Raw genomic sequence first — 26,920 nt, forward strand, 5'->3', positions numbered from 1 at the left:
CTGCAGACGGAGTCTGGGCTTGGACTTTGGGATCAACACTCAGGGCTCTCGGGCGCCCGTGTCAGAAGGAGGAGGGTCTCTAGACTGTCAAATCCAATCCCCCAAATGGGGGGCCATCTTGGTGTCCCGTCCAGAGGCCTTGAGGGGACGAGGATGTTCTTTATCTTGCTCAATTTCTCACCATGCTTGGCCCACACGTCCTTCTTATGGCTAATGCAGAGGGTTTCGATACCGTTCAGGTCAACAGAAACAGCCGGAGCCTGAAGTCCGGGCCCGGCACCACAGGAGTTGCTGGGAATTTCAATCATGAAAGAGCAGCCTTATAGTAGAGGGGTTTTCCTACGCTAATAAGGATAGCACCTCGAGTATGTACAGCAAGCGCTTCATAATTTACACAGCGTTCTCTCCTGTCTCTGTCTCACGGGATCCTCGCAACCCAAGAGGAAGACAAAACAAAAATTATCATACCTCCCTATAGGCCAGGGAACCTGAGGCCCAAGCGGGTGGAACAGTGACTTGGTCTGATAGCGCACAGACCTGGGACCCTAAGGCACACCTGCCACTTTGTTATTTTGGCTTTCTTTCTTTTTTCTTAAACATCACCACCCACCTCTTCCTCCTCATACACACATAGGCTTATTTTATAGGTAAGAACAGTTCCCAGGAAAAACAGAGCCCCAGAACTGCCTTAAGCTGGCCAGCTTTGGAGGTCCCCCACCCCTGCAGCCAGATTCGGTCATCTGAGGTGTCCACCCTTCCCAGCCAGGTGCATCCTGATCTCCCCCTCAAATCTGGGCTGGGATGAGTCTACCTCCGGTGTAAAATCACAGACACAAGGTTTGCCGCTGGGCCTGCCAGAGTTCTTGTAACAAAGCAGCCTCACCTGAGCTCAGGGGTTGTGATGCTCTCTGTCCACCGCCCTTTCTGCCGGGGGAGGGGAGGCGGAAGGGGGCAGTATCCTGACAGCAGGGTCTCCCCAGCCGTGCAGCCAGGGTGGCTCAGAGCCCCACCTGCGCCTTCCCCCTGCTTTCTGCCCTCTGTGAACCTAGCAGGCCCATGCCAGTCGTTTTGATATAAAAGGCCAAGCAGGTGACCAGGAAAATCTCCAAGTCTCACATCAGCAAGGAGCACTGATGCCTGGCTGCCTGCAGAGAGGCTCACTGTGGCAATTCTGTCCGGGAGGGTTGGCCAGGGGCCCGGGCCTAGACATCGGTATTCTGCAGGGGCACACATACGCTGTTCAGATTAACTTATTGCTCCTGAGAACAGAGAAAGGACAGGTGGGTGCTGTGGTGGTGGGGGACCGACAAGGAGGAAGGGGATAAAGAAAGAGGAAACTGGGTTCTTTAGGAAATAGTACTAGGGAAGGTGAGCCTAGCAGGGCATGTCTCCAGGGGGCTTCCCTTTCCGGCAGAGATCTGCCCGCATTTAGAAATGTACTTAGCACCTGCCTCGCTCCCAGCTCACATGCATGCAGGGCCCCCCACGTCAACTCCATCCTCACAACAGCAAGGCATGGCCCACAACTCCAGGACACCAAATCTTCCTGAAGCCAAATTCCAAGCTAGAACATTCCACCCCACAAACAACAAGCTCAGAAACAAGCGTAATATTTTAAAGAGTCTCCCTAGCAAAGCCAAGCAAATGCAACTATGAGATGAATGAGGAGTGGGCCTCATTCGTCATGAGCAAGAACTAGAGGCCACTCTGCTCCTCTTCAAAGGCAGAGCCTCCCAAGACTCCTTCCTCTTTTCTTTCTGCACCTCACTACAGGAGAAAGTGCTTTAAAAAAAAAAAAAATAGACAAAAATCTCAAAAAAAAAAAAGTTACAAGGAACTAAGTCTCAAAAGCCTTTGGGGGATAAAAAGTATAACTTTGTCCAGAAGTTGAGGGAAAAACAAAGAACACAGAGGACATGGAAAGGCTAAGGCCCGACTTCCGTGTCAACTGCCTTCCTAACCCCTCCGCACCCCCAGGCTTACCTAGAGCTACCCTCAGCCTCCACCGGGGCTGTGAGGCCTGGTGGGGGACAGAGCCCACGAGCCGGAGAAGGGTCTGAAGGTTCCCACTTTCCCTCACGTGGAACTCGGATCTCTGCTTCCCTGGCTCTCCTTTTCTTTCCCATCTGCCGGATTCCCGGCAGAAATAAAGAGCAAGAAAGAAAAACAAGGCACAGTAAACCTCTCCTCTCTGCACCTCCACCTAGCCTAAAGGGCCCTGCCTAGGGATGTCTCGTGTTGGGGTGCTGAGGCCCTTCCGCCGTGGCCGTGGTGGCCGCCGAGTGTCTGTCCGCGGACCAGGCTCATCGGCCACCCGGGGCTAGTCTCACGCAGCCCCGGGGGCCAGAGTCCGGGCTGGGTGCGGGGACACTACGGCGCCCGCACCAGCTCTGATGGTGGCTTGGGGAGGCCCGCGAGCGCCTCCACCAGGCAGCCCCCGGGCTCGCAGCTCAGGACCGCGGGCCGGGTCCGCGCCCGCCGGGCCGGGCCCGGGCGGCAGCGGTCTGGGGCCTGGGGCGCGCCTCCCGCGCCGAGCAGAGCCTTTAGCCTGAGCCTGCGGCCGGGTCGACCTGGGGTCCGCAGCGCGGCAGGGCGGGGTCCGGGGTCCGAAATGAGTCCTGGAGTCTGAGTCGGAGGCCGCGGCCGGGGCTGCGGAGATAGGAGTCCAAGCCGGGGTCCCGGGTCCGGGTCCGAGTCCGAGTCCTGAGCCGAGCTGGGGTGCGGGGTCAGGGTCTCAGTCCGCGTCCGGGTCTGGGTCCGAGTTCCAGGCCAAGCCAGGGTCCGGGGTCTGGGGTCCTCCTCCGGGTCCGGGTCTGGGTCCGGGTCCGGGTCCCAGCCAGGGCCCGGGGTCTGGGGTCCTCCTCCGGGTCCGGGTCTGGGTCCGGGTCCCAGCCAGGGCCCGGGGTCTGGGATCCTCCTCCGGGTCCGGGTCTGGGTCCGGGTCCCAGCCAGGGCCCGGGGTCTGGGGTCTTCCTCCGGGTCCGGGTCTGGGTCCGGGTCCGGGTCCCAGCCAGGGCCCGGGGTCTGGGGTCCTCCTCCGGGTCCGGTTCTGGGTCCGGGTCCCAGCCAGGGCCCGGGGTCTGGGGTCCTCCTCCGGGTCCGGGTCTGGGTCCGGGTCCGGGTCCCAGCCAGGGTCCGGGGTCTGGGGTCCTCCTCCGGGTCCGGGTCTGGGTCCGGGTCCAGGTCCCAGCCAGGGGCCGTGGTCTGGGGTCCCCCGCCGCCCCCGGGTCCGAACCAGGGACCCGGGGTCCGCGGCGGCGGCGGCGGCGGCACGCGCCCCAATTAGCCGCGGCGGGCGGTGGAGCGGCCCCACTGAGGGCGAACAAAGGGCGCGACCCCGGGGTCAGGGAGTCGCGGGCCGGGCGGCCGCCGCTTTGTTCGCCCGCCCTGTTTACTTTGCCGAAGTAAAGCGCACAATATATTGACTAAAGCGGATTAGAGGGTCGCGCCCCGGCGGCCGGCGGGACCTCCCAGCCGGGCGCCTCCCGGGCCGGCCGGGCCTACCGCGTGCAGACCCCTTCCCGCCGGCGCCCCCACCCGCAGAGGCAGCCGGGGAAACTGAGGCTGCGCCCGCCAGGCCCTGGCGGGGGGCGGGGGGCAGGAGCGCGGGCGGAGGGCCGGCCCGGGGCCTGGAGGGGGACTCTGGGGAAGGCCGGCGGGTCCTCGCGGCCCCTGCAGGTCTCGGCTCACCTGCGCCACGTGGCAGCCGGAGCGGGGTCGCAGAGTCGCTCTGAGTGCGCCCCGCGGGGCCTTTTAAGCCGACGCGGGGATGGGGGGGCGGGGGGGAAGCATTGCGTTACTTTCCAGACCCCTGCGTTTTAAAGATTCTACCCTTCCCAGCACTGCTGGTCCTGGAAATTCATTTTACGGGGGGAAAATGACACTTGCTTGAAGGCTAAGGTATTTTAAATGGAAACGTGGACTGATTTTTCCACATCACAAACTCCTGTAGCATTGTGGTTAAAAAAGAAAATCCTCCCCTGGTGTCTTGACACAAGAGATGCTCCCCTGCCTCTCCAGCTGTCAATCAGCAGGTTTCTTGGGATTGCAAAGTAATATTTTGAGATATGGAAGTCCTGCAAAGTACAGCCGGGGAGAGAAAAAGTGTTTTCTTTCTTTTTTCAAAGGCAAACAATGAGTATAAATAAACCAAGATTTCCACCCAAAGACCGCAGTTTATCATCTGGCGTTATGAATCCGAAATCTATATGCTTCTCCAGATAGGAACTTGAAGAAACTTTTAAATTGCCAAGCAGTAGAAGCAGAAAGCACAACCCCCCAGTCAAGCACAGGGTCTGAACATAGGTGGTTAGACCAAGTGTCGGACCAAGTATCCAAGAAGAACAAGAATGCCTTTTTTTCCCTTCCTGATGCTATTACTGCAGGGGGCAAAAATATTTCTCCGTAAGTTCACGCAAAATCTGAACTGAGATTTTTATGCCCTGGGTGTGCAAGTACACATGTTTGGTTAGCAAATGCATGTAGTGTTTGATTAATAAGCTATCAAGGTATAAATCTTTTATAAGAAACGAATAATATTTACTTACTATACGTATTTGTTGGTCTAACGAATATTTCTGCTACATGCCATCTATCCACAACTACTGAAGGAAAATATGCCATTTGTCTATGTTTCTACTCACAAGCCATTAAAAATTATTTCTTTTCTGCTTATAAAAATACTGTGTGTTTGAGAAGGGACAGCAAGGTCTAAAGCCTGAGTAATTTAAAGATAGATATTTAAGATAGAGATCATTTAAGTAGTAAGCATAAAATATAAATAATTCAAGTATAAAATACATGGAAAAAGGGAAAAGGAAAATTCACCGATATGCCATTATTCAGAAAGAATATTCTATTGTACTTCCTTCCGAACAGTAAACATGTGCATACAATTACATCATTTACATACATATTTACTGTTTGTAAAATGTTGTATCCATTCGTCCCCACGCCGTTACAAGCTCTGTCAACAGCATTTTAACAGGGACACACTATTGCATTATTTTGTTATGTGATAATTGACGCCACCGTTCCCTATTATTCCAAATTTCATTTCTTGCTAATATTTCTCTGTTGTAACTAACACAACCACCAGTGGCCTTGCCTGCGAAGTCTGTCTGCAATGTCAGTTATGAATAAATCTCTAATGATCTGCTGTTAGGGTGTTGGAGGGTGCCTTCTTCTAAGGGGGGGTTAAGGCCGACCCCGTAGACTCCATTTATCCTATCAGAAATGAACTTGGAAATCCTAGAATTCCCTCTGGATCACAGTTACCCCAGAAAGCAGTATGGGAGTATGTTCCCTCTCCGGAGGCCTGACGGATTTGCGGGACCAGCCGAGGCACATAACTGATTGCGACACGGCGTTTGGCAATGGTGGCCTTGCACTGAAGTGCTGGCCTATTTCTGCCTACCCAGCTACTTGGCACGAACCCCCCACTGCGTGGTGGGTTTGAGTCAGGACCATAAAGGTGAACACCTTGGAAACATTATCTCAACAGTTTTGATGAAACTTTGCGCGTCTAAGCATTGATTTGGCTCCAGCGGCTTTCTTTGCCGAGAATCCAGAACTCAGGCCTGCTCTTTCACCCGTTCTCCCACGCTGCTGCTTTCCTTCCGCCCCCCTGCCCTATCCTGCATGGGGAAGGCCTAGCCTGGCTCTCCCCCATCTCTGCGGCCTGGGCCTTGCAAGGGGCCGTGTCTTAGGCCACTCGCCCCTTTCCTCCAACGCCCTGAGTCAGCCGGGGCTCTGCCATGGGGCCGTATTGGCCGTCTGTCTGGCCTGCCCTGACTTGGCTCCCAGAACAGTGGGGGAAGAAGGCTGGGGGCCATGGAGCCCGAGGTCTTCTCCCCGAACACCAGGGTCTGCACGGGGGCCTGCCCGAAGGAGGCGGCCCATGGGTCAGGGAGGAGTTGCCCCTGAAGAACAGCCGCGTCAAGAGGACTCGAGGCCACAGCAGAGAAGGCACCGAGTTATTCCGAAATAGGTGCCTACAAGAATTGACACAGAGGCAGCAAAGAAAGCCTGGAAGGAAATCCTGGAAATGTGACCGCGCTTCAGGGGGGACGAGGATGAACAATTTTTCCCTTACGTGCCTTTTTCTGTATTTTCCAAGATTTCTGCGATGAGCGTATATTGCTTGCATACTCAGAAAAGGATCGTATTACTGATAACACTGTATTTGTTATAAGTCAAGTAGATCTAATTCGTTACCAGAATGAAACGAATTACTGTTAACTAGGTATGAGTTTAACATAAACAGTAATAATCCTCCATTGCCAGAGAAGTTACTAAGATGATAACGGCCATTCACGTGGCTCCAGCACTTTACCCTTTAGAAAAACACTTTGAAACAGAAAATGAAACTGGGCGGGTTTGCCGTGCAAATATTCGCTGCCGTTTTAATAGTTCTGCAACAGCCCTTGACCGTGGGCTCAGATGGACACTATGCTTCTCCTTTTAAATCTGGGAAACAGGCTTGAAGAAGTGACGAGCCCCAGGACGGGAGCAGAGGCTTGGAGTCGCCCATGGGTCCACAGCACTTGCCACACCTTGTCCCGGTACCTTCCTGCGGGGGAGACATTCTCCCCGGGGATCGGCTGTGTTTCCCGTTATTCCAAAAAAATTTTTTTTCCGTTACCGGAGGTGATGCCAGCGGCCAGGGTGGAACTGCAATTCATGAAGGTTTCTTGGGTTTGTGTTAAAATACTGGTATTTGCACAGAGTCTGTTTATCACTTGAGAGGAATGGGCTGCCCTGGGACATGGCCGGCTGAGGGGCGCCGGTGCCTCAGCCGGGCAAGGACTGTCTTTGTCAAAGGGAGATGTTAGAGCCGAATGCCACACTCCCCCTGGGAAGGAAAAACACATGCGTAGGATGATGACTCACGTACACGTCTGTGGAACCTCTGGGGCTGGAGTCCACCCCAGAAGAGCTCATGATGCCCCGTGTGGGAACACGCCTTTTCCTATCTTATTTTTTAAAAGGGGGCCATTTCCAGCCCCTTGATACCAACGGATGGGAACAAATCTACGAATCCAATGTATTTGATCTTAAGTCTCTTTCTCTCACAGCGAGTTAAAAGGCGAACCAACATGCTGTCTTCTACTCTAAAAGGCAATTGCTAAATTTGGATTTTGGGGGAAAAAAAAATTTGTACTCCAGCTTGAAAATCCAATGGCTCTCAGAAAGCAAGTAAGATACACCACTCTTTGTGCTAAAATCATCTTAACTGGTTTAAAATAAATCAGAACAAAATGATGTGAGCTGAACATACGTCTTCCATCACTTGTTTTCAGAAGGCAGCGGTGGGATGAGCCATAGCGCGTGGACCCGTGTGTCATCCGGAGAGTGGACTGGACCCGGATTGGGCATGCGGTGACTTTTAACACAGAGGTGTCAATAGACCTAGGCTTTTTACATTCCCGAGGCACCTCCAGCTTCAGACAAGGATTAAATTATTTAAAACAAATAATTATAAAACATAATCAACAGGTAAGAGGAATAAATTGGAGACATTTATTTCCTCCAAGGAAAACGTCTGGCACTTGGAATTTTTAAGCTGTGAGTAGATGGGCACATTTTCAAAAGACCCTTTCTTTCACTTCTCCTCACACAGGGCACAGCAAACCATCCCTGCCTTCTAAAATAAAAACACATGCCGCTTTAATTTAGCAAAGAAAATCCAACAGGCAGAATCCCTGCACAGATAATTTTTAATTAAAAAGAGAGAGACTGTTTGCCGTGCTCTCTACCTTTTGGAGGGCAGTTACCTTCTCCACGTGTTAATAATTTAACCGTCAAATCACAACAAACAGCTAATTCCATCCTGGAGCCGTGAAGATTGCAACCTAGGAGTGAGATTTCGGTTATAACCACCAAGGCACAAAGGCTGACAGAAGTCCTGCTTCCCGAGGGTCCCCCAGACAGGGCTGGGACATGACTAATTTATTTTATCTTATCCATCATCTATGCGCAGGATTAAAATATTTATATCAGTCTGTTCACTTTAAGATGTACGGTGCAGGCGCCAGCTTCCGGGCCACTCCTTAATTTTTCGCAGTTTTGGCTTTTCATTGTTTCCAGCGATGCACGGCCCCTGCATGGGGAACACTCTCAAATGCTGACGGGATCTTTAGGTGGGGAGCCGGCACACATACACACGGCTGTCCAGCTCGACAACAACCTCCTCTCAGATGTTGTGGAGCCACAGTGACGGAGCCCTTCCGACACCTCTCTCCCAACAGATGCCAATGAAATCATGCAGGCCCAGGCTCTGCTTCTAGAAGGAGCTTGCCTCTGGCCAGGCTGGCTGATGGACACCAGAGCTTAGTCAGGATGCCCCAGCCGGGCGGCCAGGTAGGCAACGGGTACAGGGGGTTAATCGGGGAGTTGGGAGGGGTGCAAACAAAAGGCCACGGGCAGAGCTGGGAAACCAGCAGGGGAAACCGGGCTGCAGGGCCCAGCCGGGCCAGGCGCAGACACAGGGAGCTCTGTGTGTCTGCCCACTGCCCGGCACTGTGACTAACCGCCCCACTATTGTACTCTGAAGCCAGCCCTTTGTAACGTCCCCCTGGCGTCTGGGAGCACGGCCGAAGAAACCCTTTCCAGCAGTCCCCCCTCATCCTGGAAGCTTGCAGCCCCAACACCCATTCTTTCAGCTCTAGGGGATGCTGGGGGCCTGACTCGCCACGGCAAGCGTCCTTGACCCTGGGCAAGAAGGGCCACCCGCAAAAAAAGCAGCAGAAAAACCAGTCTCCCCAACTCTAGGGTGAGGGGGGCATGGGGACCTGCTAAACCTGCATTGCCCAGTATAGCACATCGCAATCCCACGTGTAGTTGCTAAGCCTTTGAGACTCAGGGAGTCCGTCCAAACTGAGATGAATGTGAAAAATACACTCTGGATTTCAAAGACTCAGTATATTTAAAAAAAAAAGGAAAAACCTCATTAATAATTTCATATTAATTCCACACTGAAATATACTACTTTGGGTATATGTTCGATAAAATACATTTTCTTTTTAGAGTGAATTTCACCTGCTTGTTTCCACTTTTTAAAAAATGTGGCTGCTCAAACATGTCAAATTACAGATGTTGCTCCGTTTGCAGCTCACGTTACGTGTCTACTGCGCAGGGCTGGGCTAGGCTGGGAATGGGCCTCGTAGAAGCCTGCTCCCTCCCAGGAAAACAATGGCTGGGAGGCACCACCGTGGCTCCTGGCCCAGTGACCACCCCTAACCCAAGCGTCGGGCGTACCAGGCTCTCATGACCACACCTGACCTCAGCCTTGTGTTCACCTGTCTCCAGAAGTGAGTCTCACACACTCATGTGCCTGAGAATCCTTTATAAAACACACACGTGTGCATAGGAACACACACAAACACGCACACACGAAGGGCCTGGATCCTCTTCACAGCTGGCTGAGTCAACCCGGTGCCTGATTCGCAAGGCACCCCGATGGCCCCCAAAGGCCTCCCTGGAGCCAGACATCTGACCCTTTGTCCCGGGACAGACTGGACCAACCTAGGGCCCCATTAGGACTTTCATGGCCCCCAACACCTTTGCTTTCATGGCCCCTTCCTCCGTACTTATTAAGCATGATAGTTTATGACTGCCTTGGTATAAAGATGAATATAATCCAGACTGAATTCATCATTATATATTCATTATTATTAGAGTCATTGTTGTCTTCTGATTTTAAAAGATGTTACAATTAAAACATATTCATGGGTCCTAGGCAGGCACTGTGCCTCCGGGGACCACCAGCCCACCACGCTCCTGCGACTGCTCCCCACATAGCATCCTCACCCTGAGGTGCATGGGCCTCTCCCTCTGCACTGGGAGCTAGCCTGCTGTTCCTCCAAGGACCAGACCACCTCCCTCACTCTAGAATTCGTTCCTTAAGTCCCGCCCTCAAATGACGGTGGGTGAAGCCCCCACCAGACACCAGAAAACTTCCCGTATTATTTTTTAAACACAAAAATTGGTCATGATCTCAGAATGGCAGAAGACCCCAAGTCAGGGAGGACCAAGACGCGATGCCCCAGCGCTGTGCGCGGGCACCCTGCTCAACACCAAGAGACAAAGCCACCAAACACAGGTGACGTTGGCACCCGAGGCCGCCGTGCCTGCTCACGCGGCCCACCACGTGCCCCGTGACCTCCAGGCCTCACACCTGCACACCGGGCCCAGCTTCTGGCCGGGGCTGCCCAGGGGGCCTGGCTCTCCAGCATCTCCCAGAAAAAGGCATCTGGCGCCCTCACACTCCGCCCTCCCTCGATGCCCCCGTGCCGGGCCTGGGCCTGGACGCTGCTGAGGAAGGCCTGGGTGCAGGAGATGGTTAAAAGTCTGCATCCTTTTTGCATCCGCCTCCAGAGGAAGCGCTGCTTTTTTTTTTTTTCCCCTCCCAAGCAGGAGGAGGAAAAAAAAAAAAAAAAAGCTGAGAGCAGCAATTTGCAGGCCTTGGGATGTTTTTCTCCTTGACAGCCCCGGGCCCCGCCTCGCTCCCCGCGGCCTTCCTCCAGCCACGGCCACGGCCTGCCCGGGCCCCAAGCACGCGCGGCCTCCCCGCAGAGCCCGGTCCCAGAGGGAGGGAGGGAGGCCGGGGTGGCGGCGGCGGCGGCGGTGCCTGGCACTGCCCGGCTTTGTGCCCCCGCCTCCCCCCACCCCCACCCCCCGCCGCTCTCCACCCCACCCCACCCCGTCCTCCGGCCCACTCGGACCCGCCGCCCCGCCTGCCGCCGCCCGGTGCCCACCCTGCGCCCACCCGGGGTGCCCTCACCTTCCGGGCCTCGGTCCGGCTCGTGCCCGGGGTGCCCGGCCACGTCCTCGGCGCCGCCTCCGCTCGCCCCACCCCGCTGCCCGCGCTCGGCGGCGAGCCTGGCACGGTGCCAGCTGCCTGGGAGCCCGGCCCGGGCAGGGGAACTTTCCGGCGAGGGTGTGTGCGGGGAGGGGTGCGGGCTCTGGCGATGCCCGGGGAGGGAGAGGCCCAGATGCCCGGCGGCCGCACCTCCCGCCCCCGGCCCCTCTCCTGAGTCCCATAAAGGCACAGACAACACGGGCGGTTTAGTCAAAACAGTCATGTGCAGGAGCCGGCGAACAAACAAAAGCCCTTATTTATTTATTTAGTTCACACACTCAGATAAGGAGACGCCTTTTGTGCACATAATTTCACACACACCAGAAAGGAGGCGATGCCGCGATGCTCCCCACAGCCCGGGGCCGGACAGCCCGCCCGGCCTCAGGAATAATTGCATCGCTGGGGCCTGGGCATTTCCATATTTAAATTGGGCAGCAGCGTATGATTAATTAAGAAGGAAAAAGGCAAAAAGGAAGAAAAGCCGTGGGGGTGGGGAGCCGGACATTCTGGGCAGCTCCGTGTGCCAAGGTGCCCGCGGCAGCTTAACTCCTGCCATGCCAGGCCCGGGCCCAGGCGGGATGGGCTGCAGCCGACGGCCTGGAGGGAACACCGCCCGTGCCCTCTGCACGGTCCCAGCCTTGGGACTGGGCACACCCTGCCTGCCTTTGTGTATCGAGTGCCACCCCAGCTTCCGACGCTGCCCCAGGAACATTCTCTTCCTTATGTCCTCACAAAGAGCAACTTTGCGTTGCTTGGGTCAATGCCTTGTGCTGGTGTGAGGGAAAGAGATGTCCCCAAGGCCCTCGGTGGGACCAGGAAGAGCTGCAGCCCTTCTGGCCGGGACAGACAGACCCGTCCTTGGCCACCCACACCTTCACCCTACCAACACGCAAGCTGCAATGAGGCCCTGCCGCCTGGGGAGGCTCCTAGATCCCTCCACACTCACACAAGCCCCCCTGCCAAGGGCTGCCCTGTGGCCTTTCTGTCCCCGAGAGCAGCCTGCCTGTTCTGGGAAAGGGGCAAGAAGGCCCGCCACCCTTCTCGAAAGAAACAAGGGCTGTGGTTAAATGAGAACCAGGGAAGTCTGTATTCCTAGAGGCAGGGGGCAGGCACCGTGGAGCCCTGGATTCAGGGTCTAGCCATTACCCAGGGTCAGCCCTGCCCCTTGCCAGCTGTATGGCCTTAAGCAAGTTGTACAGCCTCTCTGGGTCTCAGTTTGCCCACCTGTAAAATAGGGACAATAGTGCCCACTCTGCCTGCCCTGTGAGGTTGGGTGAGGAAAAGCAGGTCCAGGTTGAGCAGAGAACCTGCCTGAGCTCCCAGAACCTCTGTCCTTACGGTAGGCGAAGGGTGGGGCCGGTAGGGCCTCTGACAGGAATTTGCTCAGCCCAGCAACAAACCCAGAACCGTCCAAATCCACATTGCAGGTGGGTGAAGTTAAGGGCTTAGAGCTGGGACAGCATCCTGGATTATCCACTTGGGTCCAATCTAATGATATAAGCCCTTAAAAATGGAGACCCTGGCCCAGCTGTGTGCCTCTAGAAGCTGGAAAAGGCCAAGAAAAGGATTCTCCCCGGGAGCCTCCAGAAGGAACCAGCCCTGCCAACACCTTGACTTTAGCCCCGTGAGTCATTTCAGACTTCCAGCCCCCACCACTGCACGGTACTGAACTTGCACTCTGTGAGCCACTAGATCAGGGGACTTTCTTATGGCAGCAGTAAACTAATACCCCCCCCCACATGTCCAGATGCCTCTGAAGGAGACTGGGGGTGCAGCCTGCCTACGTAGTCCCTCCACACACGTTGCTCATCGGCAGTGGGGAGTGCTGGGCTGGGGTTAGGACACCTCATCCCCGCCCTCAGGAGGCTTCAGTCAGATGCCCTGCAGAGCCCTCTTGTCCTAAGGGGGCTCTAACCTCCCCTCCTGACTACTGCTCTCCCTCCCCATCCCCGTCCCCCTCCTCCTCTCCTTCCTGCTTCTCCACCATTTACTGAGCGTAGCCCAAGAGCAGGTACCATGCTAAGCATGATATTATTCCATCCCCAGCCTTTGGGACTGAGACAGCCCAGATCCTGAAATCCTGTCCACAGTTCGGTGGGAGGAGGGACCATCTTCTGCTTTGTTATCATCAACGTGTCCTTCTCACAACACATCAGGCAGGAAGTCCTTGGGCCAGTGCCTCTGTTCGCCGGGCCCAGGGTCCTCATCTGTAAAGGGGGCTGTGAAGGCGATCAGTTGGTGTTGCACGTGCAGTGGGGGCTCAGTACTGTCCAGGCAAGTCGGCTGCAGGAGGACTGGGTTTTCTCTGAAAAGAACAACTAAGATGCCAGGCAGGGCTATCCCCTCAGTACTGCGGGGGCGGGGGGGGCTCAGGCCCTGGCCGAGGTGGCATTTCAGAGAGACCCCAAGAGCCTTCTGGAACCTAAGAGTCTTCACTCCCCTCGGAAATGTGCAGAATTGTGCACACGGGTGTTCCTCGAAGTGCTGTTTATAACAGAGAGAGCCGGGAATTACCTGCGTCTGATAACAAGGGTTGTTAAAAAGCTGTGTCCAATGGAATAGTAGCCATTAAAAATCAACCGGCAGAAGAGTATCTTCTGACTTAGGAAGTAGTGGTGATAAAATATTTAGTGAAACAAACAGAAGATAAAATGATACATACTCTAATAAGAAGCTCAGATGCTGATTTTGTTTCAAAACATCGAAGTTGGAAGATGGGTAAAGTGCTCCCACTGGCTATTTCTGAGTGTGGTTTCACAGGTGATTGAAAATATTTTTCTTCTTTTGTGAGGATCCGAAGTGTTCTAAAATTAGCATGTAACATCAGTGATGGAAAAGAGAATCAATTCAGGAGAGGAGTCATGCTCCTTCGAGGGAACTGCCTGTGGTCCCCTCGCGCCTCAGCACGCAGCTTAAGCACTCGCCAGGAGCTCGGCCAGCCTCGTGGGTTTGTGACCTATCTGCCGCAAAGAGCCCGCGCTCAGGAAGGCCCTGTGCTCAGAGGGGCCCACACTTAGCTTAATGCTCTGTGGTCACCATCTTGAAATTCTTAGTCATTTTGAATAAGGGCCCCACGTTTAATTCTGCACCGTGCTCTGCGAATTATGCAGCCAGTCCTGGCAAAGAAACCTGAGGCCTCTGGATGCCTCGACTTTGCTCTCCAGTTTCCTGAGTGAGGCGGCCAGCCTTTTGTACTATGTTTAATTTCCCACTCAGTGATTCCTTCTCTTTGCCTTCTCCTTGCTACATAGGCTGTTGGCAAAAGTGGGAAACATGCGGCCATCCCTTCTTCTGGAGACCAAAATTAGTACCTCACCAATCTTTTTAGGACCTTCTTACCAGGTGTGTATTTTCCCCAGTAAAACCAGGTACCTTGGACCCAGAGCCACTGCCATAGGCCTGTCCTACATCTGGTCCTGACAGTAAAGTTCAGGGATACCTACAAGAAACACCACCAGAGAGCTGGTGAGCTGCTCATCTCTGGAGGCATTCAACAAAGACTGCATGGCCGCCAGCAGGAGCACTGTGCAGGAAACACCTTCTCTGGATGGGGAGTTAGCCCAGAGAACCTCCCCCTGATGTTAAAATTGCACAGGGCAGCCAGCAGCTTCTCAAATTATGGCCTGTGTCAGACCCACCTCTTGATCCCCAGTGCTCAGCACAGGGCTGTAGGCACAGGGAAGGAAGCTGAAGATAGGGGAGACGACGTCAGTCTCCCAGCGCCTCCATGCACCACAAGGCAGTGCTGGGGTTCGGGCGCAGGCCTGGCTTTCTGTAGCCGGCCCTTCTGGGCAGCAACAGACCCTGAAAATTCTCCACGGTGCCCCACGTGGCCTGCCTGAACCCTGCGGGCTGCCCATTCGAGGCCGCTGCTGGAATGCCTGGAGTACTGAGGGTGGTGACCTGCCCAATTCCCAGCTGGCCCAGGCCTTCTCACTCCTGCAGGTCCAGGTTTTCATACCTGGAGGTGGATCTACCGCCTGGGACAGGAAGAAAGCTCAAGTTCAAGTTCGCTTTCTGCGTGCTTCCGCAGCTTTGCTACACACCGAACTTTGTGGGCACAGCCTGAGTGGGCACGGAGGCTCCTCAGAGGATCTGGGGACGGTGCAATTCTGTTACCTGGTTTAAAGGGAGATTTTAACTTCAAACCAGTTCAATTAAGCAGATCTGATCTGAAAGAGGCAAGCCAGCCCCCGTCGCCTGGAGCACTCAGCGTGTGGAGGCCTGGACTTCCCTGAGATGTGGGGTAAACAGGGTGCAAACTGCCTCTCCTCCCTGTTCTCATCAGAGATTGGGCTGGAGCTGGGGTCACTAGGATTCCTGCCTCCTTTTAACACTAAGTAGCTCATGTGTTCAAGGGGTTGCAAAGTGGGGGGTCTACAGGCTGGGTTCAGCCCAGGATATGTGATATTTTCAAATTTTGGACATCCCATGCACAAATCTGGATTTCCTTCTCCTAAAGAGTCTGAAGCTCTGGAACCCTAGGCCTTTGCCCTCTTGGCAGCAACCGGCTGGCCTGGGGTCTCTGTTCCCTCAGTCCCTGAAAATTCTCCACGGAGCCCCACGTGGCCTGCCTGAACCCTGCAGGCTGCCCATTCGAGGCTGCTGCTGGAATGTCCCGGCTACTGAGGGTGGTGACCTGCCCAATCCCCAGCTGGCCCAGGCCTTCTCACTCCTGCATGAGCGCTCTACCCACTGCCCCTGCAGCCTCTCACGGAGGACTCTGGGCTCCGGGAGCCCTGGGCATGGAGGTGAGGTTAGCGATGGTCTCTAGAAGGTTGGGGACCTGGCCACCGCCTAGAGCAAGGCCACGCAGGCAGTCTCTGCTCTGGCTGGGGAGCACTGAGTCAAACTCCTGGCCCAGACCCAGGGGAGAACTCTGAAATTATCAAGGCTCTGATTCCCTACCCTGCAGGTGCCCCCCAGGGATCAGGACACTCACAGGCCCATCTGATGCAATAGGACAAGTGTGGAGGAATAGGCTGGAGGGGCTGCTGGACCTGGGCTTGTGGGCAAAGGTGAGGGGGTGGAGGAGACACCAGTGTCTCCCCCTACCCAGGGACAAGGTCCCACCGGGCCCAGACTCCCTCTCGTCCACAGGCCCTGACCACAGCTGCCTTGTTGTGTGCCCAGGACCCGCCACGGTGGCTTGGCACTTCGGCTAAGCTAGCACAGCTTCCCCAGGCAGAGCGGATCGGGAGGTTGTGGCTGGGGGTCCTGCTCAGGCCGGTCACCCAGGACGGGGGCAGGGCAGCTGCTCAGGCAAGTGGGGTGGATCAGGAGCAGTGTCCACCTGGACCCCCAGGACCCACTCCTGTTGCAGGGGCTGCCTCTCCCTGAACTGCTGGGGGTCCGGCAGGCCCTCATCTGAGCGTGGAGCCCCTGGGCAGGCCCCCGCCTGAGGGAGTTAACACCTGAGAGGTGGAGTGGACCACCCCAACCCTTCTTCCCTCAGCCAAGGGGGAGCGTGCAAGAACGCGGAGGAGAGAAGAAAGCCAGCGTGGTCTTCTTTCCCCTTTAAGAGCCCGGATGGCCGCCGCCCAGAGCCAGCAGCCCCGGGGGAGGGAACATGTCGGGAAGGATTCCCTTGCGAACTTCCCGAGGCTTTGTTCGGGAGGAGGCCGGGGAGGGCACACTTCGTGGGGCGGTGGAGGGCCGGGGCTCAGCGGTGCCTCCTTTGGCGGCCACGGCGGCGGCGCCCCTCCGGGACGGAGGCCCGGGCCCCGGGCCCCCCAGCCCCCGGGCCCCTCGCCCCGCGGCCGCGGACCCCGAGCCCCTCGCCGCGCGCTCGGACCGGCCGGCCGCGGAGCCCCTGGGGGCGGGGGCGGGAGAGCGGCGCGCTTACCAGGTCCTCCGGGGGAGCCCCCGCGGTCGGGTTCACGTCCGGCCCCTGGACTGTCCGAGGTCCCGGCGCGGCCAGGCGGAACGAGGCCGCGAAGGCGGCGCCCCGGGTCACCGCCGCGCCCGGCCTTTGGGGCGCCGTTGTCACCCCGGCCTTGCGACCCCAACTTTCCGCCTCGTCGCAGAGCTGGAAGTTTCCGGGCTTCGCGGGCGCTGGGCTTGGTTTCAGCAGCGACGTCTGAGCTTGGCAACAAAGAGGGAAAGCAGGCCCGGAGAGGGGAGGAAAGAAAGAAATACGGAGGAGAGGGGGCTGGCTACTTAGAAATCCCACAGTCTGAAATTCCACCCAGAAGCTGTTTGGGGTTGTTTTCTCTTAAGGGGTAAACAAGCCCCCCTCAACTCTGGAGGGGGCTCCTTTACCCTTGCTCTGGTCCCGTTGTTTAGGCACCCTGCTCTGGCACCTGTGTGTTCTATAACCCACTCCAAAGTGCCCTGGGCAAATCTGGGGCGAGGCGAGCACATGGAGAGACAGGCCCAGTATGCTTCCTGAAAGCGAGGGACGCTGAGACCGGGTCCCAGGATAGCAGCAGCCCCCTCCGCAGGCTCTGTCTCGTCTTGTCCCCTCAGCAGAGGGCTTGAGTCAGCCACTGCGGACAGCCACCATGTGTTCCCGTCCTGAGAACGGAGGGGCCGCTGGGACCCGTGGTGTCCAGGAGAGGACCTGGGAGAGGCCCACCTGCTCCCAGTCCACATCTGCAGCGGATACAGAACCCTGTTCCTGCCCTTCAGGCCGAAATTTCGTGTGCAAGGCCTTGACATGACCTGGAAGCTCTACCTGCTCTTCGCAGAAGCTTCTTGGCTGCCTCCCTCCATTTTCTGCCCTCTTGCTCTGCATGGCTTGGAACCGTCCCAGGGCAGGGTCTTGGGGACATATCTGGACTGGGGGAGGCAGCCGAGTGGCCCCAGGCCTGGAAACCTGTGCACTGGCCAAGCCCACTCCCTTCGAGGGCCCTGTGAGCACTGGGACAGGAGCTGAGGGGCGCAGAGCAGCCAGCCGCCTACCAGCCTTGGGATGCCCCTGCACCTGCCCCGTTTACCCATTTGTCTGTCCAGCCCTCCTTGCAAGACATGCTTATGGAGAAAATATTCTGTCCCAGGCCTGCTCCTCCAGAGTGCTAAGAAAAGCTGGGAGAAGTGGGGTGGATTTTTTGTAAAGAAAAATGAGCAAGGGGGCTGTAGATAGCAGGGTGGGGGGAGGAATATGTTGTCTGTGGTCCTGCGAAAGCGAATGGGGCCTCACCCGGCCGGAGCCTCTCTGTTAAGTGGGTATCTGTGCTTCAGATGACTTCTCTACCATGATCCTTGCTGTGGTTGGTTGTGCATTTCCACACACTGTTCATGGAAGGGGCTTCAGCCACCAGGGTGCCCAGTGCTGCTGTCTATCCACCTGGAAACTGCCAGAACTTGACACGGGGCTGAGGACATAGGGGTGGTGGAAGTGGGCACATTGTGCGTGGGGCTGGCTGCAGTGGGATTGTGAAGCCGGTCTTCCAAGCTGCAGATCATCCCCAACTTACATACAGAGGCTGCCAATTTGTCCCCAGCACCCACAGTCCTCCTCTGGGGGTGGGGGGAAATCCACCTGCCCTGAAACCCGAGATCCTTTCCCAAAGCAGGTGCAATGGAATTTCTCATCGTGTCTTCACCGGAGCAAGCATGAGCATTGGCTTTTCCTCGTTTCTCTCCAAGACCTGGGCTGGCCAGCCACGCACACTCCAGCAAAGCCATGGAAATTCTGTCAAGGCTCGGTGGGGGAGGGGGGTAGGAAGGTGTGACATTTCGCAAGAACATGCAGTAGGTGTCCTTTGCTTTACATGAAAGCTCCTTGTGCAAGGGCCCAGCCCTTCCCCGTGGGGGGTGAAGGGGGGGTTTTCTCCAGAGACCTCCCTGGTGACTCCTCTCCTCACTTTGTATTTCTAGGACTGGAAAATGTATCAGGAACTATGTATATTCCCGAAGCTCAAAGTCATTTGTCTGGTGCTCGCTTTGTCCCCAGAGCAGATATCACTGTAACTCCATCAAAATCTGTCCAGACCTTGTCGGGGGCAGGCTTCAGGGCCTGTGGCCGGTGCACCTGCTCTGGGCCCGATGCTCTGTAGACCCCATCGTAAAATTCGGAATCCTTTTTGGACAAGGGGGCTCTGAACGTGATGGAGCTGATCCTTAGTTTGGCCGCTTGTGGACAGTGTCCTAAAGTAAACAAAATGAATACAGAAACAAAAACAAAACTAAATGACTTTTATATTTCTTTTACTAAATTCTGTTTGCAGAAATCATTCTTGATTCTATGTAAACAAGATAAAGACATTCTCATCAAAGATCATTGTATTTCGGAAAAATGTTCACCTTGATGAGACAGGAAGCGTACAATTCTGGGAAAGAGTACAATTCTGAGAATCAGAATCATCGCTGTTCCCTCTCCGGCATAGCCTCGACTCCCTGGTCTGGGGGGGACAGCCCCCACCTGCGGGCAGTTCTGAGGGGCCAGGATGATGGGAGACGTTAGCAGAAGATCTGGCACGTAGCAGGTACTCAAGCAAAAGTGCCCTTGATCGTCACGGTTATCATTTGATGTGAAGGCTCGGGGGCAGGCTGACTGCTTCTAATATAATCGTATTCTACCTCTTTTTAATATAACTTTATTTCTTCTCATTATAAAAGTAATACAACTGTAGGGGCACCTGGCTGGCTCAGTCGGTGGAGCGTGAGGCTCTTGATCTCGGAGTTGTGAGTTCGAGACCCACGTCAGGTGTAGAGATTAGCTAAAAAAATATATATATATCTTAACAAAAAATACAACTGTTATAGAAAGTTTGAAGAACATACAGGGAAGGAAGGAAGGAAGGAAGGAAGGAAGGAAGGAAGGAAGGAAGGAAGGAAGGAAGGAAGGAAAAGAAAGAAGGAAGGAAGGAAGGAAGGAGGGAAGGAAGGAAGGAAAGAAGGAAGGAAGGGAGGGAAGGGAAGGGAGAAAATTTCCTTCCTTCCTGGTCCTTTTACTCTAAAGCATTTGGCCACTTGCTTTACAGTTAATTTCTTTACAGTTCTATAAATAAACATACAAATACCTTACATTTGTTAAACTTTTTTTCTTTTACCTCATTAACTGATTTTTACATGGAAACCCTGAAGGAGAATCAGAGCAGGACCGATGCCCCCCACGCTGTGAACTAATGCTAAGCGGCAGCTTCACACGCAGGTATAAACCGTCTGCACTGCCTCCTGTTCACAAGGACCATCCACTGTGACATTTACAGCCGGGAAAGTGCCGAGTGATAAAAACGCTACATCACAAAGTGTCCTTAACCTGCTGTTGCCTCGTCTTTCCCATTTGTGACTCGGTTAAAAAAAAAATTTTTTTTTAACAGTTTCAGGCTCTTATTTTTAATTTCCACAGTCTGTTATAGAATCTGCTCACCGAGGAAGGAAAAAGAAACCGAATCGATCAGGCCTCCTCCTCGGAACCTTTGTGAGGCCAGCTGGCTGGAGGGAAGGGGTCTTCCATCAGGGGTGGGGGTGGTGGCACTGGGCTCCCAGCAGCTCCGCGTGCAGGCGGAGCCCTGTTCTCAGAGAAGCTCACGTTTAAGTGCTGAGCCCAGCTGACTGGTCCACTGACTGTGCAGAAGATTATAAATTGCACAGGAACCCAGAGCAGACAACAGGCACAGGAGAAATACAGCCCCTGACCCCCAAACCCACACTGCATTCATGAGCTATTTGGGGCCCAGAAGCTCCTGGGAAAAGAAGCTTGAATCCAGTGAGAATCCAGACCTGGGGTCAAGTCTGAGCTCCACCAGCTACTGGCTGGGTGATGTTAGGCAATCACTTCTCCTCTCAATTTCCCCAAATTTGGAGAGCGTGGTGGTGGTAAACAATAGCCCCAACCTCCTAGAGCCGGCGGGGGGCGGGGGGGGGTGTGGAATGGCAAGGGTCTCCCACCCTATCACCCCGACCAGTCCCTTCAGCTCTCACCGAGAAAGACTTCTTCCAGCAAAGAAAGTGGCTCCGGGGTGGGGGTAGGGGCAAAGAGACTGGAACTCCCACCCCACCCCTTGCTCAGGGCAGCACAGGAGACTAGCATATTCGGGAGAGGAGCCGTAAGGCCCCTGGCACCCCAGATGGGAGAGGCTGACTTCTAGGCCACCTCAGCCAACGCAAGGATAACGCTCCTCCCTACACCAGCAGTTCCAGTAGGCACGGCAGCCCTGGAGAATAACCCAGCACAGAAACTGGGCCAAAGGACCAGGGAAGGGGGCCCCACCCCTCCCACCCCCATCATCTGCTACCATCTCCCAGGGAGTTCCCCTTCACCCGACCGGCACGTCCTCACCATCTGTCCTGGGGCCCAGCCCCACATCCCTGGGCTGCTCTAGCTGGAAAAAGGGAAAAGAGATATGTTTGTTCTTATTTAATTTGTTTATGAAAAGGAAAGTGTTTGTTACAGAAAATTTGGAAATACAGAAAAGCACAAAATAGAAAACAGAAATTACCCATGAGATAATTACTAGGTACATTTTGTTGCAAGTCCTTCTGGAATAGTCTCCAAGCCGGCTACATATAGGTGCTGATATATGTGTGTGCGATCATGCTATAAGTCATTTCAGAAATCTTTTTGTTTAATATGTTGTGAGCATTTCGTGTCATTAAATATTAATCTCTCTAGGAATTGGAAAATAAATACCAATCATTTTAAAATTAATTTTATTGGGCTACAAGTTCCATTCAGTGAGATCCCTTTCAACTTGTAAAGTTTGACGAGCTTTGACAAATGTATACACCCACGGCCCCAGCATCCCAATCAAGAGAGAAAACGCTGTCACCATAAAATGTCCACTAGTCCCAACTTGTAGGCAGCCCTGCCTCTTAGGCCCCAGGTCACCACTGATCTGATTCATATCACTATAGATTCATTTTACCTTCATTGAATTTAATATAAACGGGATCACAGAGTATGAGCTTTTTTTTAAAAAAGATTTTATTTTATTTATTTTAAATTTGGGGGGGAGGGGCAGAGGGAGAGGGAGAGAAAGAATCCCAAGCAGGCTCCACACCCAGCGTAGAGCCCCATGTGGGGCTTGATCTTACAACCCTGAGACCATGACCTGAGTCGAAATCAAGAATCTGTTAAGCATCTGCCTTCAGCTCAGGTCATGATCCCGGGGTCCTGAGATGGAGCCCCCTGCTGGGCTCCCTGCTCAGTGGGGAGCCTGCTTCTCCCTCTTCCTCTGCCCCTCCCCCCGCTCGTGCTCTCTTTCGCCTCTCTCTCAAATGAATAAATAAAATCTTTAAGAAAAAAAAAAAAGATTGGGTGGCTCAGTCGGTTACGCGTCTGCCTTCGGCTCAAGTCATGATCCCAGGGTCCTGGGATCCAGTCCCACGTCCAGCTCCCTGCTCAGCAGGGAGTCTGCTTCTCCCTCTCCCTTGTGCTCTCTATCTCTCTCTCTCAAATAAATAAATAAAATCTTTAAAAAAAAATTTATCTTTAAGTAAGCTCTATACCCTGCCCAGGTCTTGAACTCACAGCCCTGAGATCAAGAGTCCCACACTCTACCGACTGAGCCAGCCAGGCGCCCCATAGAGTGTGAACTCCTGCTCAGCATAACTGACCTTCATCTGTGTCACTGAGTCCATCAGTAGCTCATGCTCGCTTTTCCTGTTTCATGGTATCCCATCGTATGCCTATCACAGTTTCTTTACCCACTCAGCTGGTGGTGGACAACTGGGTTGTTTCTGATGTTTTGGCAATTGTGAATAGAGCTTTATGAATGCTGATTTTTTTTTTTTTTTTTTTAATTTTTAATGGGCTGTGTCACCAGCACTGTGTGGGCATGGCCTGTGTATCTTCTGCCTGGAGCACCTCTGAGAGCCGTGGAATAGTCCATTTTGCCCCTATTGTCAGACATATAGTCTCTTTAAAGTTTTTGCTATTATCAGTAACGCTATTGGGAACATCTTTACACGGACATTTTAATGTATGGCTGTGCTGATTTCCCTGAGGATAAATTCCCAGAAGCGGAAGTGTTAGGTCAAAGGGTGTCCGTGTTTTTAAGGCCCAGGACACACGAGGCCAGGATTTCTAGGCACGTTCATATCCATTTCTTCCCCACTTGCTTCCCATATTAAGGCTGGGCATCATGATCCCCATTGTCAGATGGGACAACGGAGGGCTGCAGAGATGAAGTGACCAGCCAGAGGCCACACAGCCAGTTAGGGACAGAACTGGGAGGGAACCCCAACTTCTAAGTCCTGTATGCTTCCATTCGCCTGTATCAGGAACGCTTGGAATTTTCCCACAACGATTTCCATGAATATCGAACTGTGGGCTGAGATGAAAGGCAGCCTCGTGTTAATTAGTCTGGCTTTGATTTGGCTCATCCACGGAGCTTGGGTGTGTGTGACTATCTCTGTTTTCTCACACTCATGCTCACTGGTGATCTACACCCACCAGTGTCAGTGGTGGTCGGTCCAGATGATCCGATCCAGATTCTCCTTCCAAACTGCCTTCAGAACCCGGAGCCACAGGGGCTCCTGACTTTACAGCCGAGGCACATTGTGGCCCCAAACAGGGCTTGGCTCCCATGCATCTACTCCACCGACTTGGCCCAAAGGACGTCTGGTTATTTCCCCAAATCAAATCTCCCCTTGAGGACAAAGATCAGGCTTCTGCGGGGGTTCAAAGGGATGATCCATTCTGACACGGCTGCTTCCAAAGAGGTGGCATAGCCGGTCTGCAGGGGGCCGAGCCCTGGCGCTCAGCCAGTGCCCAGCAGAGGATGAGGGAAGTGGAAGTGTTCCTAGGAGTACAGGCAACCTAGATATTTGTGGAGGGCTCTGGGGCTACTCTCGGGGCATGGAAATAGCTCTGCATTGAAACCGATACAAAGTCTGATTTTGTTCACTTATTAATTGGCTCCTATGTGTCGGACAGGGCCATACCCATTATCTTATTTAATCCTCAACAAGCAAATATTGTTATCCCCATTTTACAGATGTGAAACCCAAGGCTCAGAGAGGTTAAAAAACTTGCCCAAGATCACACAGCAGCGGGCACTCAAGTCTCAGCATGCCTACTCTTTGCAGACATAAGGGCCTGGCCTCTCTTCGAAGGTAAGAGAGGTCTCTGCCCCTGTGTGTGGCTAGCAGGCCCCAAGGTATGCATGTTCACCCAAAGCTAGCACAAGTAGAACCCAAGATGATTCTCAAGTGTTTGAAGAACATAAATGATCCAGATCCTCCCTCTTCCTACCTAAATCCTGTTCAGGTCCCCAAGGGACTTCTTTTCTGGGACCACACCCCAGGCCCACCCCACTGCTGGGCAGACCTACTAATTGCCCTTATTTAAGAATGTGGGTGTTGCTCCCTGAGTTAGAGCAAAGAAGAATCACCTCCTCTCAGCCCTGGGTCTGAGGCCTCTCTGCTCCTGAAGGCCAAGAGGCCTAAGGAGGCCTTTGTCCATGGTAGAAGAGATCAGGAAAGGAAAGGCCCATTCTCTCAGAAAACATGTGTTTTCTGTTTACAGAGAGGCCTGTCCAGTTCCCATGCTTTGTTCTTTAATATGGAGCCAAAAAAAAAAAAAAAAAAAAAAATCAAATGTGCAGCTTCCTTTCTGAGGTACATTTAGAGGATGGAAAATCTGGATTGCTGCAGGCACACTGCACTGGGCCTTGAGCTGGCCTGGGCTGGGGTCTTGTGTCCTGTGTGCTGCCAACCTGCAGCATCACGTGGCCTTCCTATACCAACCTGGGGAGCCACGTGGAAAAGCCAAAATGCCCTCAGAGTCTTCCAGGGAGAGCAGTGGGTGGAGAGAAGAGGCAAGCAGTCTCGATAGAACTGGGGCTTTGTTTTCTTCAACGCCGAGTCTGTGGCTATGTGTGTGATTGTCCCCAGGTGCTCGCACCCACACTGCCCAGCCTGGTGCCACTGGCTTGGCTGACTGGGACCGACACACCAGCCATCCTGGAATCACCTACTTTCCCACACTCTCTCTGCACAGAGGATGTCTCTTCCCGTCACCTGAGCAAAAGGACCTCGTGTAACAGGTGGGTGCTCACTTGGCACGAGGTCTCCAGGCTCCTGGGGTCGAGCTCACGGGTGCTGGGCACCTTCAGGGCGGGGAGTGGGGCTTCCCTCTGGGTAGGAGGATCTTCCTGCGGGGGATGAGGCAGCAGCGAGGTAAGGTCAGTAACAGAGCTGGCAGCCAGCTGTGCCCACTGAAAGGAAGCTACTCTCCCGGGAGCCGGATCTGCAGAGTATAAAAAAGCCTGATGTGCATAATTGGAGATCTGGGTCCAAATGCCGGCTGTGCCCCATCTCCTGCGAGGCCTTGGGCAACCTGCCTCTCTGGTCTCCGTCTACACCGCAACCCCCCCCCCGCCCGTCTGTGAAATTGGGGCTGACTATGGCAGCGCTTCCGGGCGCAATGAGGAGTCATGAAATGCCATAAAGGCATATACTCCACGTTTGCCGCGACGTGGCTTCCCACGTATGGCAGCTATTAGGATGTCTGGGCCGTCAAACTTCTTTGGAGCGGCCCCGTAGCTGGAGCATCCGTTCCCAGCTCAGGCCCGAGCCAAGGCCTACGGAGAGGCGGGGCTCCGTAATCCCGGCCGCAGGGCAGCGCCCAGCGAGGGCAGGGGCGAGCGCCTCACTGGGCCTGACCTCCACCCTGCAAAGTCAGGGAAGGGCCGACATCGCGGCTTCGGGGCGCTGCGTCTGCCGCTCGGTGGCACCGGCCCGGGCCGGCACGCTTTGATCCGCCCGCTGCGGCCTCCGGGCCCGGCCGGCGAGCGGCGCGCTCCCCGCCCCCACTTTGATCTCGGCCCCCCCTTTCCCCGGGCGGGCGGCCTCGGCTGCCCGTGCACCTGGGGGCGGGCGGAGCAGGAACGAGGGGACAGGAGGAAGTGCGCGCGACCCCTCCCCAGGGAGCCGCGCCCTTCCGCGGAAGGGCCTAGGCGGCCTCGGCCCTGCCGGCCTTGGCTCTGGCCTTGGCCGCCGCCCGCCCTTCCGTCCCGTTCCGGAAGCCAGCCCTAGCGCGACAGGCGGCGCGGACGCAGCGCGGCGGCAGGGGGCGGGGCCGGGAAGCCCAACGCGCCTGGGGGCGGGGCCTCTGTGCGGCCGGCTCCGGAAGTCCAGGAGGAGGCGCGGCAGGCAAAGGCGCGAACGCGGCGGCGCAGCCGGGGGAGGGGGGCGGAGGGAGGGGGGACGCGGGAGGGGGGGCGGGGCGAAGGCGTGGTCTCGACGAGACTGGGGGCGGGGCCCCCGCGCTGCCCTCTCCCGACTGCCCGGCCTGCGGGCAGTGCGGTCGTAGCGTCGCAGTCCGGTGGGCGGGGTTGGGCCGGAGCCTGGCGCGGCCGTGGGCGGGGCCTGGCGCGGCCAGGGCCGCGAGGGTGATTCAGTTTCCGCGTCCCGCTCTTCCCGCCCTTCCCGCTCTTCCCGCCCTTCCCGCTCTTCCCGCCCTCCACGCCCTACAGCCTGGCCTGGCCTTCGCTGGCATGCCCGAGATGTTTCAGCTACATTTCGTCTGATTCGGATTTTCATTTACTTTAGGTTTCCATTTTTAAAAGTTTAACGATTTCCTGTCCTTTAACATCCTCCCTAATCGGATAACAAAACAACCAGACAGTAGGGAATTTGGAAAATCCAGGAGAGCCCAAATAAAAAATGAGAATGCTTTTAGAATCTCACAGCCCAAACTATGGCCAAGAGCTGCTTTTTTTTTTTTTTTGGTAAATATATAGATTTTTACATAATCTGGAAAGCACTGTACACATATTTATGGATGCCTTAAAAATTTTTTCTGACTGTAAAAGTCACACATGGTTATTGCAGAAAATTTGGAAAATGGAAAAATACGAAGAAGAAAATAAAGATGACCTGACAGTCCACCACATAGAGGTTACCAGTGGTAACATTTTGGTATTTTTCCTTCCTGTTTTTGCAGAATTACACCTATGTTTGAAACATAATTGGGATTGTAGTGTAAATGTTTTGCAAACTTCTCCTTTCATGGGCAGCCGTATTATTAATGTCCCCACATCCTTGTGTGCATCTACAGTGTTTGTAATCACACAGCCCTGTGTTGGGGGGGTCCTTATTTTACTTCACTTACATGCTCTGATCAGACATCATTATTTACAGTTCCAATCTGTGTCTGGCTTCCTC

At 54.7% G+C, this 26,920-nt stretch overlaps 1 long non-coding RNA gene across 2 annotated transcripts in view; it reads right to left on the bottom strand.

The window, feature by feature from the left end:
* LOC129045728 (uncharacterized) overlaps positions 1–20,978 on the bottom strand; it is a 69,941-nt gene extending 48,963 nt beyond the window's left edge. The window contains exons 1-3 of one of the 2 annotated variants that reach the window (XR_010411269.1): positions 20,732–20,978; positions 16,707–18,952; positions 10,784–13,665 (exon numbers count right to left, since the gene is read on the bottom strand). This is a non-coding gene — a long non-coding RNA (uncharacterized LOC129045728). Of the gene's footprint in view, positions 1–10,783; positions 18,953–20,731 lie in introns of both variants that reach the window. The other variant, XR_008505862.2, reaches the window with a different exon arrangement.
* Positions 20,979–26,920: the final 5,942 nt, after the last annotated feature.

This window comes from Mirounga angustirostris, unplaced genomic scaffold (assembly GCF_029215605.1).
Source record: "Mirounga angustirostris isolate CCGP_5_RB_7025 unplaced genomic scaffold, mMirAng1.0.hap1 SCAF_5, whole genome shotgun sequence".
NCBI classification, from domain to species: Eukaryota; Metazoa; Chordata; class Mammalia; order Carnivora; family Phocidae; genus Mirounga; species Mirounga angustirostris.